Source organism: Acinonyx jubatus, chromosome C1, assembly GCF_027475565.1.
Source record: "Acinonyx jubatus isolate Ajub_Pintada_27869175 chromosome C1, VMU_Ajub_asm_v1.0, whole genome shotgun sequence".
NCBI classification, from domain to species: Eukaryota; Metazoa; Chordata; class Mammalia; order Carnivora; family Felidae; genus Acinonyx; species Acinonyx jubatus.
The window spans coordinates 154828943-154847066 of record NC_069381.1 but is presented as its reverse complement, the minus strand read 5'-3'; the positions used below and the strand labels follow the sequence as shown (position 1 = coordinate 154847066).

At 37.4% G+C, this 18124-nt stretch overlaps 1 long non-coding RNA gene and 1 pseudogene across 2 annotated transcripts in view; both read left to right on the top strand.

Annotated features, from left to right (window-relative positions):
- Nucleotides 1-18124, top strand: part of LOC128314056 (uncharacterized) — an 84569-nt gene that overhangs the window by 33399 nt on the left and 33046 nt on the right. The window lies entirely within an intron of this gene.
- Nucleotides 10957-11210, top strand: LOC113595316 (NADH dehydrogenase [ubiquinone] 1 beta subcomplex subunit 1-like; annotated as a pseudogene).

The following is an 18124-nucleotide window of genomic DNA, read 5'->3' as shown; positions in this document are numbered from 1 at the left end:
TGTATTTCTCTGATTTATTTGCTTAGCATAATACACTGTAGTTTCATCCACGTCATTGCAAATGGCAAGATTTCATTCTTTTTGATGGCTGAGCAATATTCTATTATATATATGTGTGTGTGTGTGTATACACACACATACACACACATACACACACACACACACACATCTTCTTTATCCATTCATCAGTCAGTGGACATTTAGACTCTTTCCATAATTTGGCTATTGTTGATAATGCTGCTATAAGCATTGAGGTACATGTGTCTTCAAATCAGTATTTTAGTATCCTTTGGACAAATACCTGGTAGTGTAATTACTGGGTCACAGGGTATTTCTATCTTTAACTTTCTGAAGAACCTCCACACTGTTTTCCAGAGTAGCTGCACCAGTTTGCATTTCCACCAACAATGCTATTTGTGTTTTGATACTGGCATCCCTTGCAAAAACAGGGAAATATCTCCTCTTAAAGCCATAGCCTTTATGCTTTGGTCCTCCTCCATTTTTTTTCTCTCTCTCTCTTTTTTAGTTTAGAGAGAGAGAGAGCAGGAGAGATGGGGACAGTTGCAGAGGCAGAAAGAAAGAGAGAAGGAGAGAGAGAAAGAGAGAGAGAGAGAGAGAGAGAGAATCTTAGGCAGTCTCCATGCTCAGTGCAGAGCCTCATATAGGGCTTGATTCCATGACCCTGGGATCATGACTTGAACAAAAATCAAGAGTTGGATGCTCAACTGACTGAGCCACCCAGGTGCCTGCCCCCATTTTCTCCTTTACACAATGTCACCATCATGCTCCCAGGCAGTGGCAGAGCATGCTCAGAATATGATTTGTCCTGATGACTTTTCCCTGCAATGTGAGGAAATTTGGGAAACACACTATTGCTCTATCATACCAGCCTCAGAGACAATCAAGAACTTGGGCTCCAATTATAGAGTAAACTGACAGAAATCTTCCAACCAGCTAGTCAAACTCCAGCCTTCCACATAAAAGTTAACTTGATTTACATCATGCTGTGAAGTAGGTACTATTCTGATCCTCATTTTGCAACCTGTGAAAATCGGGACTCTTCCTTGATGAAAACTCAGAAGATACACAAACCTCCAAAAGTGTTATAATATATAAACTAGAAAAAGTCATAAAACATTTCTTGGAATTCTAATGGGATACACAAAGTCATGGCTATTAGGACAAAGGAGCAGAAATTTATAAAGGAAGGATGAGATGGCTGACTTTTTTTCCCCTTTGATGATGAGTGCTAGGTTTTGGAAATGATGTATTTAAGTCTTATGGTATATATTGTCAAATTATATTTCAAAGAGTAATGATAATCTATTGTGCTACATAAAATTCCAAAGAGTGCCTATTTCATTTCATTAAGCATCACACATTGCTATTTTGATACACAAGAAAACAATATGTAAATAATTTTCCATTTCTTTGAACATTTTCTTACATGTGTCCCTTTCTGTACATTATTTAGTATTTATATTTAAGAAATTTTAATATTTTAAATTATTTTATAATAAATATATTAACCTTAAAATATAATAAAAACCAGTATAGATTGTTATTAATTACATTTTGCATTAGAAACAATAAGTACCGGGGCTCCTGGGTGGCTCAGTTGGTTGAGCATTGGACTCTTGTTTTCAGCTCAGGTCATGATCCCAGAGTTGTGGGATTGAGCCCCACATTGGGTTCTGTGCTGAGCGTGGAGCCTGCTTGGGATTCTCTCTCTCTCCCTCTCTCTCTCTGTTAGTCTCTCTCCCTCTGCCCCTCTCCCTTACTTGCACCCTCTCTCTCTTTCTCTAACAAATAAATAAACATTAAAGAAAGAAACAATGAGTATTATAGCATTAGAATCCATGAAGTGGAGGAAAGTCTTGAAAAACTGTAGATGTTCACATGAAAAGATAGAGAGGTAAGAGAACTGTTGATCCCAAACAGGATAGAGAATGAAAAACAATCCTAAGTAGTATAGGTATTCCCATGGCTGATTTGGCGGTGGTAAAATGGAAGGAATAGATGCGAAGATTTGAAACAGAAGAAATACTCAAAGATGTATTTTAAGAAAGCTGAGTTGAAATAAAAGGCTGGAACAACATTAAACAGGTGATTCTGTTGCACAACCAGATTTGAGAACCACTGGTCTCATTGATTTCTATAGTCTCCTCTAGATGGAATTCTCCTTGAATTTGAATTTCAGCAATGTGTTTATATTTTATCACATCCACTTCCTTTCTGTCCACAGTCACTTTGGATTGAGAATGGAGAATTTCCATAAGAATTTTTGGAATTTAGTGATTTCAAAATAACACACAGTCTTATGGCCTCATAAAAACAAATGCGTAGACTTCATAAAAGATCAGGTGATCTCAGGAATTTTTTTTAACCAAAGCTCTTTGAAACATCTTTCTTAATTAAAAAAAATCATCTTAGGTGAAAAAATTAAATCTTTTACTATCATTGGGTTTTATTTGCTTTCATTTTTTGCTTATGAGGTTTAAAAAAAATAGAACTGAATAAATTAATGGATGAAAATGGTCTCAGACCTTTTCACACTGATTAATCTGAAAAGTCCCTTTCAGCCATTTTAAATTCTTGCCTCAAAGCTATCCCCCCCAGTCTGCTTTCATGTTGAAGACCCTGACACAGAGCCCTTGGGAGTGGGGAAAAGCCACCCTGAAAATATCTTGGCTGGACTCTGTGCAGGGCTAGGCCAGCAGCCAAGTGCTGTCCTGTCTGGAGCACCTTGGATGCAAACGTTCCAAAGCCATGTTGCGGTGTCTTTGGATCTTCTTTTGTTGTAAACGTGGGGTTCTTTTTTAGCACTGACTTACTGAAAATGCCAACCAAATTCTAAAGCTGTGGTTAACCAGTTCTTCCTGATAGTGGGTGAGTGTTTGGGGGTGATTTCATTTTTATCGATCCTTTAAATTGAATTTTCAGCTCACCAATTGAGAATTATAAGAGGGAATTTAAAAAATTTGTTTCAAGTTTTTATTTAAATCCCAGTTAGTTAACGTATAGTGTAATATTCGTTTCAGGAGTAGAATTTAGTGATTCATCACTCACATACAACATCCAGTGCTCATCACAAGTACCCTCCTTAATCCCCGTCACCCATTTATCCCATCCCCTCACCCACACCCCTCCAGCAACCCTCAGTTTGTTCTCTATAGTTAAGAGTCTGTTTCACGGTTTGCCTCTCTCTTTTTTTCCCCTACGTTTTCTGTTTCATTTCTTAAATTCCACCTATGAGTGAAATCATAGCATTTGTCTTTCTCTGACTGGCTTATTTTGCTTAGATTAATACACCCTTAGCTCTATCCACCTCATTGCAAATGGCAAGATTTCATTCTTTTTTTATAGCTAAGCAACATTCCATTGTATATATATATATCACATTGTCTTCTTTATCCATTAATCAGTCAGTGGACATTTGGGCTCTTTCCATAATTTGCCTATTGTTAATGCTGCTATAAACATCATGGTGCTTATGTTCCTTCAAATCAGTATTTTTGTATCCTTTGGGTAAATATGTGGTAGTGCAATTGCTGGATCATAGGGTAGTTCCATTTTTAACTTTTTGAGGAACACAAGGGAATTTTTAAGTACTTTTTCTGAAATTTTTTTGTAGTTATTACATATGTACCAAGGTTTTATTGTGTTTGATGACAACAACCCAAAATGACATGGAGGGAGAAACTTCAGAAATTTGGGGGGATTTTTCTGTTAAAATCTGACTAGCAACTAACTCTTCACAGCAAACTCCCTGAAAAATAGCCTTCCTTTTGGACTGCCCCCCCACCCCCGCTTTAAGGACTTTTTAGCCAAAGGTCAAGGGAAACCTTTTTCTTACCATGGTCTAAATTAATTTAAATATTTTGCTTTTTTGTTTTGCTTTCATCACAGTTGCTTTACTCTCTTTGGAAGGTTGTATTAAATTTTAAGCAGATGTAGTTCACATTGGTTTCCACTTTTGCAGATGAACTTTCTCTCTTCCAAATGTCTAGAGGGTCTTCCCCTTATTCTCTCTCCCACTTTCCTCCTCTGTCCCATCTCCCCAAGTTAGAAAGAGCTAACAACAAAAGGTTCATCAAATTGAAATGTTGGCAGTATAACTTGGTTTCTTTTCTCTTCCTTGATGTTACAGGCCTCCCCATATAGGGATGGCATCCAGTGGCAACTTTCCCTTTCTCACTTGGGGGAATTGGGAGGAGAATGTTCTCCACTTTCTAATAACAAAGTAGCGAGCATGCACCAATTCTCTTGACCTTGTAGAAAGCCAAGACTAAAAATCATCTTATGCTTTCATTCTCCTTCTTTATGTTATAACTTATGTAAGCTATCTCTTGGGAATGGAATGCCCTGGGCCTTTTTCTCTTCCATTCTTGCAATAGTGCACCATTCTGGGTTTCCAGGTGAGGCAAATATTGTCAAATGACAAATGACCATAATTGGCCATTATGGCCAGATTATTTCACAGTATGCTCATACATAGTACCTGTAGGCTCTGACATTTTAAGTTTTATTATACTTTTAATAATACTTTAAAAAATAGAGCACCTTTAATAGACCTGGTGATATATTTTCTGCTTTGGATGAGTTCCTAAGAGATGTGGGCATTACAGGAATTGTATGTTAACTCCACCTGCACATGAGGCCCACAACATTCAGAATACATATGGACTTAAGCTATAGGGAAATAGGGAAACCTTGGTGAATATTAAGCTCCACCCTCAAGTGCTGGTGCCCTATAACTAGATCCTCACGGTTCACACACTGCAGCTTGTGATTTTGTCTGTATTTGTCCAGAGCTCCCAATTCCTTAATCCTTCCCTCTTTTTTTGGCCCTCCTCTATTAATTTAACTACTTGATCTTTGCTGCTATCTTCCCCAAACTTTGTGTCAGAAGCTTAGTTTGATGGCCATATATGTGTTTTCATTGGTGTAGGGGTCACTGGGAAAGGCACTACAGTTCTTGAGCACATTTTCAACAATTTCTCGAAGAAAATGTGAATATGACTGTTGTTAAGACTTACAAGTAAAGCCTTTAGAAAAAGGGAAATATGAGAATAAAACACAGTGATTAGACCATGAGTTGCAGAGAGAAGGTGTTTTAAAGTTTAGCCCACCCACACATTAGACATGCCGCCATCATTCCATGAGTCACCAGGCTCTGGGCAGGGCAGTTAGACCAGGCACACATCTCTGCTATAAGCATCTTACCTGCCTGTACTTATAACACCTTCCTGCCCTTCCCTGCTTTATGTCCTGAACTCGACTATTTATCCTTTATCCTTCCTGAACTTGACTATTCCATCCAACTGACTTGTAGTAAATGTGATTTCTCTACTGGTCTAGCTAAAGTCCTGCTCTGGCCCTCCTTATCCTCTCAAGTAATAAGACACAGTCATTCCTCTAAGTTATCCCCCAAGAGCAGAACTTAAAACAAGGAGAGAGGGGAGGGATACCCCAGGAAGAGCACTGAGGCCTGATCCCTTATTTATGAAAGGACTCAATTGGAGATTTTTGGCAATGTCTTCTATTGAAGTATTACATACAGTCACAGAGATACTAACAGGATTAAAAGACAAAGACACTTATTGTAGACCTTTATGTTTGTTGTTCCCATCATTGGAACACACTTCCACAATGCACTTTGAATTGATACGTTTTCATAATTTGTAGTTGTGATGAGTAGCATACTTACATTTTACTGTAATTTGTTTTAACAGCATTATTTTTAATGTAAATACTTATAACAATTATTATAAGTTTATCTTTAAATGTTATCATTTTTTAATACACTGAAGCCTCAAAAAAGTAGAAGTATCCCAATCTTCTCTTGGCCTGTGAGAGGCTCCATAATCCTATAAGAATATATGATGGATGCTAGGTGGAGTATTCTATTGTTGCTCAGAGTTTGAAATTAGCATGAATATTTCTTATCAGTAACATCTTGTCTAAGCCTCAAGGGAGCTGGCATCTCCTGCTTCATTTCTTATTTACTCTTTCTGCTCACTAATGCTTCATGTCTATGTGCTGCCAGATGAAGGAGTCTGCAGGGATGTAGGAAGGAAGCCCTAGGGATAACCTTTCTCCCACCTCTCTCCTACTTCACCCCCACACCATGGAGATGAGGTCTGTCAACAGAACTTGGGGAATTCCCACAATGAACATGACCTTTGGACTTTCTCTTCTATTTCTCTTTCCATACCTAATGGAAAGATGGCCTGGTTATTCTAATCAGAGACCTTTAGAAAAGAAAATCCCAAAGACACTTTGAGCATTTGACCTGCCTGTTTACGTTGTGTGAAAAGGAATTTATAAGTACATTTTTTAAATTGTGCTTAATTTTGAGAGTCAAAAGAAAAAAATTACAAATAGTAATACAGGAAATATCTTATTTGGTCATTCTGATTTAAACATTGCTAATATTCTGTCTCATTGACTCTCAGTCTTTTGTGTATTTGTTAATTAAAAAATAACACACCCACATATTCAATGCAATCCACATCAAAATAACATCAGCATTATTCACAGAGCTAGAACAAACAATCCTAAAATTTGTATGGAACCAGAAAAGACCCCAAATAGCCACAGCAACCCTGAAAAAGAAAACCAAAGCTTGAGGCATCACAACTCCGGACTTCAAGCTATATTACAAAGCTGTAATCATCAAGACAGTATGGTACTGGCACAAAAACAGAAAGATAGATCAAGGGAACAGAATAGAGAACCCAGAAATGGACCCACAAACATATGGCCAACTAATCTTTAACAAAGCAAAAAAGATTATCTGATGGAATAAAGACAGTCTCTTCAGCAAATGGTGTTGAGAAAACTGGACAGCAACATGCAGAAGAATGAGACCAGACCACTTTCTTACACCATATACAAAAATGAAGTAAAAATGGATCAAAGACCTAAACGTAAGACAGGAAGCCATCAAAATTCTGGAGGAGAAAACAGGCAACAATCTCTTTGACCTCAGCCACAGAAACTTCTAACTTGATGTGTCTCCAATGCAAGGGAAACAAGCAAAACTTAACTACTGGGACTTTATCAAGATGAAAAGCTTCTGCACAGGGAAGGGAACAATCAGCAAAACTAAAAGGCAACCAATGAATGGGAGAAGATATTTGTAAATGACATATCAAAGTGTTAGTATCCAAAATCTCTAAAGAACTTATCAAACTCAACACTGAAAATATAGATAATCCAGTGAAGAAATGGGCAAAAGACGTGGATAGACACTTGTCCAAAGAAGACACCCAGATGGTTAACATACACATGAAAAAATGCTCAACATCACTCATCATTGTGGAAATACAAATCAAAACCACCATGAGATACCACCTCACACCTGTCAGAATGGCTAAAATTAAGAACTCAGGCAGGGCACCTGGGTGGTGCAGTCTGTTAATCGTCCGACTCTTGATCTCAGCTCAGGTCATGATCTCACAGTTTGTGAGTACAAGACCCACATCGGGCTCTGTGCTGATGTTGCAGAGGCCTGCTTAGGATTCTGTCTCTCCTTCTCTCTGACCCTCTTCCACCTGTGCTCTCTCTCAAAATAAATAAACTTAAAAAAATTTTTAAAAAAAACTCAGGCAACAACAGATGTTGGCAAGGATGTGGAGAAAGAGGAACCCTTTTGCACTGCTGGGGGGATTACAAGCTGGTGCAGGCACTCTGCAAAACAGTATGGAGATTCCTCAAAAAAGTAAAAATAGAACTACCCTACAACCCAGGAATTGCACTACTAGGTATTTGCCCTGGTTTGAAGGGGCATATATGAGACTGTTAAAAACTGAGAACAAACTGAGGGTTGATGGGGGGTGGGAGGGAGGGGAGGGTGGGTGATGGGTATTGAGGAGGGCACCTTTTGGGATGAGCACTGGGTGTTGTATGGAAACCAATTTGACAATAAATTTCATATAGGGAAAAAAAATGAAGGGGCACATGTACCCCAGTGTTCATAGCAGCACTATCGACAATAACCAAAGTATGGAAAGAACTGAAATGTCCATTGACTGATGAATGGATAAAGAAGATATATATATATGGATATATAATGGATATATATAATGGATATATATAACGGATATATATAATGGATATATATATATACATACATATATATGTATATATATATATAATGGAATATTACTCAGAGGTCAAAAAGAATGAAATCTTGCCATTTGCAACAATGTGGATGGAACTAGAGTGTATTATGCTAAGTGAAATAAGTCAGTCAGAGAAAGACAAGTATCATATGATTTCACTCATGTGGAATTTAAGAAACAGCATAGTGGAAGGGGAGCAAAAATAATATAAAAACAGGAAGCCATTAAGAAACTTTTAAATACAGAGAACAAATTGAGGGTTGCTGGTGGGGTGTTGGCTGGGGGAAAGACTAAAGGGGCGAGGGGCATTAAGGAGGACACTGGTTGGGATGAGCACTGGGTGTTATATGTAAGTGATGAATCACTAAATTCTATCCCTGGGGAGAAGTAAAGAAAGAAACAAAGAAAAAGAAAGAAAGAAAGAAAGAAAGAAAGAAAGAAAGAAAGAAAGAAAGAAAGAAAGAAGGAAGGAAGGAAGAAGGAAGGAAGGAAGGAAGGAAGGAAGGAAAGAAGGAAAGAAAGAAGGAAAGAAAGAAAGAAAGAAGGAAAGAAAGAAAGAAAGAAAGAAAGAAGGAAAGAAAGAAAGAAAGAAAGAAGAGAGAAAGAAAGAATGAACAAACTAAAGATATAGGTCAGTCTATTTATTTATTTATTTATTTATTTATTTATTTATTTATTTATTTATTTATTTATGAGAGAGACAGAGTGCAAGTTGGGGAGGGGCAGAGAGAGAGGGAGACACAGAATCCGAAGCAAGCTCCAGTCTCTGAGCTGTCAGCACAGACCCCGACACAGGGTTCAAACTCACAAACAGTGAGATCATGAGCTAAGCCGAAGTCGGACACCTAAGGGACTGAGCCACCCAGGTGCCCCTAGGACAGTCTCCTTTAAATTTCCCATGGTTATTCCCTCCCTGTTCCCCACACCCCTCTCTTCTGATGTGTTTGAGGTGCTAATTTCTTCTAGTGTATTCTCAAATAGATTTACATGTAGTTTTATATATCACTACATAAAACGTGTGTATATATATTTCTGCACATATATAATATTCCTATGTTTTTAAATGCTAAGCATATATAACAGATATGCATAACAATACATGAAGGATTGTTTTCTTTTGTATATGGCTTATATATATATAGCATATTATATTTATCAATATCTTGCTTTTCTTTTTCAGCATTGTTTTTGATCTATTTATATTGATATTTACAGGTTAAAGATCTTTTTAATTGCCACTGAGTATTGATTGCATAGATATAATGCATTTATTTATTTCCTTGTTGATGGGCATGAAGGTTTTTCCTCTTATTTACTAATATTAACACTGCTTCCATGAACATCCTTGATGTTTACTTTTTGCACATAGGATTTTTCTAGAGTATATGTGAGATATAGAATTAGTGGATTGTAGCTTATAGACATTGTATTTTTAAAAAAAACATTTTTTAAGTTTATTTATTTATTTTGATAGACAGAGCAAGTGGGGGAGGGGCAGTGAGAGAGGGAGAGACAGAATCCCAAGCAGGCTCTGCACTGTCAGTGTGGAGTCTGATGTGAGGCTCAAACTCACAAACCTGTGAGATCATGACCTGAGCCGAAATCAAGAGTCAGACGCTTAACCAACTGAGCCACCCAGGTGCCCTGTAGTTTATGTACATTTTCTTTTCTTTTTTATTTTCATGTTATTTTACAATTAACATGCAGCATTATATTAGTTTCAGGTGTACAGTATAGTGATTCAACAATTTTATTCATTACTCAGTGCTCCACACAGTAAATATACTCTTAATCCCTTTTATCTATTTCTTTCATCCTCCCACCCATCTCCCCTTTGGCAACCACCACTTTGTTTTCTATATTTACTAGTGTTGTTTTGTCTCTTTTTTCTTTGTTCATTTGTTTTGTTTCAAAACAAATTTCACATTTCACATGAGTGAAATCATATAGTATTTGTCTTTCTCTGATGGACTTATTTCACTTAGCATAATACCCTCTAGGTCCATGCATATTGTTGCAAATGGCAAATCTCATTTTTTTTTAAGGCTGAGTAATATTCCATTGTGTATGTTTACCACCTGTTCTTTATCCATTCACCTAATCAGTGAACATTTTGGTTGCTTCCATATCTTGGCCATTGTAAATAATGCTACAATAAACATGAGGGTGCATGTATCTTTTTGAATTAGTGTTTTCATTTTTGGGGGGTAAATACCCAGTAGTGGAATTACTGGATCATATATTTCTATCTCTTTTTTTTTTTTACTTTTTAAACTATTTTCCACTTTAATGATTCCTTTTCAAAAGTCCCGTTCTTTTTTTTTTTTTAATATAATTTATTGTCAAATTGGCTAACATACAGTGTGAACAGTGTGCTCTTGGTTTTGGAGGTAGATTCCCATGATTCCTCACTTACACACAACACCCAGTGCTCATCCCAACAAGTGCCCTCCTCAATGCCCATCACACATTTTCCCCTCTCCCCCACTCCTCCCCATCAACTTTCAGTTTGTTCTCTGTATTTAAGAGTCTCTTAAGGTTTGCTTCCCTCCCTCTCTGTAACTATTTTTTTCCCCTTCCCTTCACCCTTGGTCTTCTGTTAAGTTTCTCAAGTTCCACATATGAGTGAAACCATATGATCTCTCTCTTTCTCTGACCGACTTATTTCACTTAGCATAATACCCTCCAGTTACATTGCTGCAAATGGCATGATTTCATTCTTTCTCATTGCCAAGTAGTTTCCATTGTATATATAAACCACATCTAGGCTTGGCTCCCTGCAGGTCTTGTTTGTAGGGTCGTTTTTGGCAACAAAGCCACAACATTCATGATGAATGTAATTCAGATTGTTCGTGACCACTGGGTACATATGCTTGTGCCTGTGGGATTTGTCCTTGGATGTTATCTAGACAAAAAGAACGATGAAAACCTGCCTTCCAGAACAGGAGTTTGTTGTTTAAAAGGGAGTTGAGACCTAATGAAGAAGTCACCTGGAAGTAAAGGCTGTGACTCAAATACAGAATGTTCACAGTTTAAAAATTGGGAGAGAAATAAAGACACATTCATTATTTAAAAAAAAAACGTAAGCCACATCTCTTTTATCCATTCATCAGTGGATGGAAATTTAGGCTCTTTCCATAATTTGGCTATTGTTGAAATCACTGCTATAAACATTGGTATACATGTACCCCGATGAATCAGCACTCCTGTATCCTTTGGATAAATTCCTAGTAGTGTTATTGCTGGGTCGTAGGGTTGTTCTATTTTTAATTTTTTAAGGAACCTCCATAATGTTTCCACAGTGGCTGCACCCATTTGCATTCCCAGCAACAGTGTATGAAGGTTCCCTTTTTTCCATATCCTCACCAACTCTTGTTATTTCTTGTCTTTTTGATTCTAGGCATTGTGACTGGTATGAGGTGATATCTCATTATGGTTTTGGTTTGCATTTCCCTGATAATGAGTGATGTTGAGCATCTTTTCATGGGCCTGTTGGCCATTTCTATATCTTCTTTGGGAAAATGTCTATTCAGGACCTCTGCCCATTTTTAATTGGCTTATTTGAGGTAGTTGGTGTTGAGTTATATAAGTTCTTTATATATTTTGGATATTAATCATACATATAAATATATTAACCATTTATAGATAATTTGCAAATATCTTCTCCTACTTAGTAGGTTGCCTTTTTGTTTTATTAATGGTTTCCTTTGCTGTGCAAAAGTTTTTTTTTTTTATTTTGATGTAGTGTCAATAGTTTAGTTTTGCTTGTTTCCCTTGCCAAAGGTGACATATCTAGAAAAATGTTTCTGTGGGCTGTGTCAGATAAGTTACTACCTACGTTTTCTTCTAGGAGTTTTATGGTTTCAGGTCTCACATTTCAGTCTTTAATCCATTTTGAGTTTATTTTTGTGTATGGTGTAAGAAAGTATTCCAGGTTCATATTGGAACTTATTAAATTTAGAGCTTAATTTGAGGAGATATCTTTATAAAAGTGTGTCCTTTCATCCTTGAAAATAATCTTCATGTATTCAAGTTTCTTATTATGCTTCTTAAAAAAAGTTTTATGATTTCTCTATAAAAGTCTAACTTTCGAAAAATTAATTTCTTAACATTTTATAATTTTCACTGCTCTTGCAAAAAAGTGCTATAAAAATACTATTGAATTCTTTCATGTTGCCTTTTTATCTTACTGGGAAAAATTCTATTTAATTATCTTATTCATTCAATTAGTTTTTCCATTCCTTGCCTTGGATTTTGATAAGATTAGCATATTATTTGCAAATAATGACTAATTTGTCTTTCTTTCAGAAGTGAACAATGTGGTCAACTTTTTAATTTCCAAACCACAACAAATTGAGTGATATTTAGTCTAACTAATACATTCTCTAATCCTTAGACTGCTTATTGCTTTTCTTATTGCATTGACTAGGCCATTTAGGAAAGTGTCAAATAGTTGTGGTCTCCAGACTTTAATGGAGACTTTTTAAAGTTTTATTATTAAATATACTCATTGAAGGATCTTGAAAAATGTCCTTCTGTCATTAGTTTAAGAAATTTCTTTTTTTTCCTAATTTACTAAGCATTTTCTTTTTATAGAATGCTTTTTCTATAGCCATTGAAATTATACTTTAAAAATATATTGTATGATGAACAACATTGATGATACATAGATTTCTGCTACGGATCATTTTATTTTTAGGCTATATAGCACTTTATTATTATTAACTAATTTTAAATTAAATTTTCTTATAATTTATTTAGAAATATTCGATCTATTTTATGGGTGGATGGATGGATGGATGGATGGATGGATGGAAGTAATTAGAGGTAGTGCCTAACTCTGTCCATTAAAACATTTTCATTTAGTTTTGCCACTTTGGTGTATTAAGTGTCTGAGAAAGCAAATAAACTATTATTTCTTCAAGAAGCCCTTCTCTGAGCCCCAGCCTAAAAAAACCCAAAACTTATTTTTACCCTTTGTTAACCCTCTCATTGTACCCTGTATTATAACTATATGGTTATTTGTGAAATTATTTTTTAATTGAATCACCCACTAGGCTTTAAGTTCCATAAGGGCAAGGCATGTTATCTGTTTAACATTGCTGTAAGCCTAGGGTCTAACCTGTGCTTAGTATATAATAGACACTCTAAAAATTATTTGCAGAATTAATGAGTGATTAAAGATTAAATGAATCACGGGGCGCCTGGGTGGCGCAGTCGGTTAAGCGTCCGACTTCAGCCAGGTCACGATCTCGCGGTCCGTGAGTTCGAGCCCCGCGTCAGGCTCTGGGCTGATGGCTCGGAGCCTGGAGCCTGTTTCCGATTCTGTGTCTCCCTCTCTCTCTGCCCCTCCCCCGTTCATGCGCGCTCTCTCTCTCTCTCTCTCTGTCCCAAAAAAATAAATAAACGTTGAAAAAAAAAAAGATTAAATGAATCACAATTTGAACCTGATGATGCCCAGGGTCTTTCTCTGTTTAGAATTTGCCTAATGAGGATATAACAATTCAAAGTGCATTACTAGGCTACTTTTAGTAAAGTTTCTTTACCTGCTTAAACTGACATGCCAAAGTATTTCTTTGAAGTCTTTAAAACTGGATAAATCCCACTGATTGCTTTTTCTCCTTAATCACTGCACTAGCACATCATAAAAAATTAGAGGAGTTTTCTAAAATTAAATACCAAATGTTACTAAAATAAACATCACCTACTTTTCATCCATGGCAAATTGTACATTCACAGGCTTCAATGCATCCTATAAACCAAAGCACAATTAAGCAGTAATTGTCATCCAAGTGTTGTCAAACATTGACTTTTTTTTTAATGTTTATTTATTTTTGAGAGACAGAGAGAGACAGAGAACCAGCAGGGGAGGGACAGAGAGAGAGGGAGACACAGAATCCAAAGCAGGCTCCAGGCTCTAAGCTGTCAGCATAGAGCCCGACACAGGGCTCAAACCCACGAACCGTGAGATCATGATGTGAGCTGAAGTCAGTTGCTTAACCAACTGAGCCACCCAGGTGCCCCTCAAACATTGATTTTTTAAGACCAAAGATAAGTGTGCCAAAGACCAGCTTTGGGTGGGAATGTCCAGATCCTTGGGGATTTCAATAGTCAAATTGAAAGAGGCAGTCAGTCTTTCATATCTCAGTTCTTTGGAAGGTACCAGAAAATCTTCAAACAGGGGTGGCTACTTTCTGTTTTTCTGATCCCCTGTAGCACCAAAGTTTCCTAAATTTCAACACAATTGTTGAAGTTTAGGCTAATTTTAAATAGAGTGTTAAAGAGTTGACTGCAGTTACTCTCATTCTTTGCCATCAGTTACATCTTGAGAAGCTTTAAGGAATTGTCACTTTTTTTCTTATTTCTTAAAAGTACACATGTCATAATTAAGGATATCACCTTTTGCCTGTGATGACATTTTAAAATTAATTAATTTTACTTTCCTACATACCCAAAAATAATTTGAGGTAGTTACAGATTTGTTTGTACCAATTATTAGGCTACTATCAGTGGTTAAATGTATTAAATGCACTGCTAAATTAGTATCATATTCAAAGTTTGCTAATTTCACAATTACAATTTACAACCCACAATTAAATCCTGAATAAGTTGTAATTCAAACGATGATTTTTTTAAATGAACAAATTCCTTTTGTTCATAGATAAGAATAAAATTTGTTTGTTAAAACATTTATTCAGGACTTACTGTGTATTGAAAGTTATTCTAAGTGCTGGGCACAACATATATTCCCTGGTATCATGAAACTTATAGACTAATAAGGGATTGGGTAGTTTTGTACTGTGTCAACTTAGTTAAAACTGAAACCATGATTCTCAGAATCCTCCTTTTGTGTATGGTTTTGGTTTAGTGTTGGGCACAAGAAACATCATCTTAAGATTTGGAAGGGAAGAGGAATGGGAAGCAGCAGCTCTAAAAGCTGGTGTAATGACAGGCACTGCCGCATTCATGCCCATCCTCACTGACCCGCCGGCTCACTTTGTCATCGGGCAGCCAGCCCACAGCTCTTGCCACCCCTGCTGCTCCTGCCTGGTCTCCTTCAGCTTCTCTGAGTCCTGGGGCAGACATAGGTGCATCACCACAGCAAAGAGTACCAACTTCTTTGGCACGTTTTCCACATTCTCAAGATTGGACGTTGCTATAGACTGAATGTTTGTCTCCCCCTTAAAATTCATATGTTGAACCCTAAGCCCCTACAGGATAGTTTTTGGAGATGAAACTTTGGGAGATAATTAGTATAAAAGAGAACCCAGGGAGCTCCCTCATCCCCTCCAACAAGTGAAGTTACGGAGATAAGATGACATCTGTGAAATAGGAAGTGAGCTCTCACCAGATCAGCAGACACTGAATCTGCTGGTGCCTTGATCTTGGACTTCCCAACCTCCAGAACTGTGAGAAATAAATTTCTGTTGCTCATAAGCTACCTGATCTATGGTATTTTATTATAGCAGCCTGAACAGATTAAGACAAAGGTAGTATGAGATGAACGTGGATTCCAGTTGTCCTCGTGGTTTCTTGTTTGTCCTTGCTCTCCCCATTTCATACCTAGAGTTTCTTCCTGATTGCTGAACCTATAGACCTATGGAGTCTATGGAGACTTCAGGCTCACCACCAGAGGCAAGGCAACAGCCTTCCATAGACTTCTTTACCAGCACCCACAATTGCATAAGGTCTAATCCCTACAATAAATTTCACCTTTGATATTATTTAGGGTGGTTCTATTTCTTTGACAAAATCTGAATGATACAAGGAAATAGACTTTGTTCAGTGAATCGTGCAACATTCTGCAAGTATGATTTGTGTTAAGGGATTTGAAGGAAGAGTACAAGCTATAATGTGACAATATAAATACAGTGCATTAATTTGGATTGGGGAAGGAGGTGTCAGGGAAGACCCTTTTGAGGAAGTAATATTTTATCTTATTTTATTATAATTACTTTAAATGTTTATTTTTATTTTTGAGGGAGAGAGAGCAGAGAGGATCTGAAACAGGCTCTGCACAAACAGCAGTAAGCCTGATGCGGGGCTCGAACTCATGAACTGCAAGATCATGATCTGAGCTGAAGTCTGACGCTCAAACTGCTGAGCCACTCAGGCACCCCTGAAGAAGTAATGTTTTAGCTGAGACCTGGAGTTTGAGTAAACACTAACCAGGTCAAGAGTTAGACCAGAGGAATCAGTGTACAAGAGCTCTAAGGTCTGCCTCATTGGAAGAAATGAAAGAAGACCAGAGTAGCCAGAGCAGAGGGAAAGAGGCAGCAAGTGGTAGAGAGGGTGCTGCATTCCAGTTCAGTCTTGATGCTTTACTCAAACGGGATATAACAGGAGCATATTTCTGTTTTTAAAAGATTAAAAAGATCTGGCGGCACCTGGGTGACTTAGTCGGTTAAATATCCACTTCGGCTCGGGTCATGATCTCACGGCTGATGGGTTCGAGCCCCGTATTGGACTCTGTGCGGACAGCTCAGAGCCTGGAGCCTGCTTTGGATTCTGTCTCCCTCTCTCTCTCTGCCTCTCCCCTGCTCACTGTTTGTCTCTCTCTCTCTCTCAAAAATAAACAGACATTAAAAAACTTTTAAAAAAAGATTACTCTGACTGCTTTGTAAAAAAAAGTGATTATATATTTGAAAATGATCATCTGATTGTTGAGAATTGAGAATTTTCTATAATGGGATTCAAAGTTTAGCACTTGTCTGCCTCTTGAAATAACAAATACCTGTCAAAAACTTGAAAAGCTCCCAGCATGCAAAAAAATAAAGACCTGCCCCCAGAGGCCTCAAAGCCTGACCATCAAATATGTGGAGGGTGGTTTAATTGCTATTCTTGATGAATCATATTATAGTATCATAGATGTCTTTTGCCTTTATTTGGTTTGCAAAGTCTTTGGTTTGCCTTTATTTGGTTTGGAAAGACTTTGAAATAAGTAAGGAAAACTGCAAAGTCAAGATCATGACTACAACAATGAATTAGAGAAGATTATTTGAACCTAAATTTAAAAACATGTAGACCTTTGGGCATCTGGAAGGCTCAGTCATTAAGCATCTGACTTCAGCTCAGGTCATGTGTGATTTCATGGTTCCTGAGTTCAAGTCCCACCCACATCAGGTGAACTCCAGCCCCACTTAAGGTAAACACAAGCCCCACTTTGGGTGAGCCCCATTCCTGTCTTTCTCTCTCTCTCCCTTTTTTTTTCTCCCCCCTCTGCTGCTTGTTTACTTGCACCCCCTCTCTAGAAAATAAACAAACAAACATGTAGACCTTATTCTGACACAGAGTTCTTCTTAAATATCACTGAATCATCTCTTTCTATTAGCTCTTGAGTTACCTACATGCTGACAGTTTTGCCTGCAAAAAGTATTAGATGCCTTCTGCCACGTCTGTTGCACTCAGTTTTGTTATAAGTTTTTATTTCTTCTCAGGAAAAAGGCTTTGGGTTATAATTCCTCCATATCCAATTTGAAAAGTATATTCCCAAACTGATGCCTTGTTAGTTCAAAGCCAAAATCTGAGTCACATGAAGAAAAAAATTAATAACAGAGGTGATGGTGATGATGAAGAAGAAGAAGATGATGATGATGATGATGATGATGATGATGATGATATCAATGATGGAATATGGAGGAGGCTAGAGAAGACTGGCTTAAGAATAAGCTTTTAGAGTCTCATACTCTACCAACTGAGCTAGCCGGGAAAGAACAAGCTTTAAACATGGAAAGGCTTAGGATGCCTGAGTGGCTCAGTCGGTTGAGCATTAGACTCTTGATTTCAGCTCAGGTCATGATCCCAGGGTCATGGGGTTGAGCCCTACATTGGGCTCCATGCTGAACATGGAGCCTGCTTAAGATTCTCTCTCTCTCTCTCTCTCTCTCTCTCTCTCTCTCTCTCTCTCTCCCTCTCTCCCCCTCCCTCCCTCTGCCTCTCCTTCACTCATGCTCTCTCTCTAAAAATAATTTTTTAAAAATGTTTAAGCATGGAAA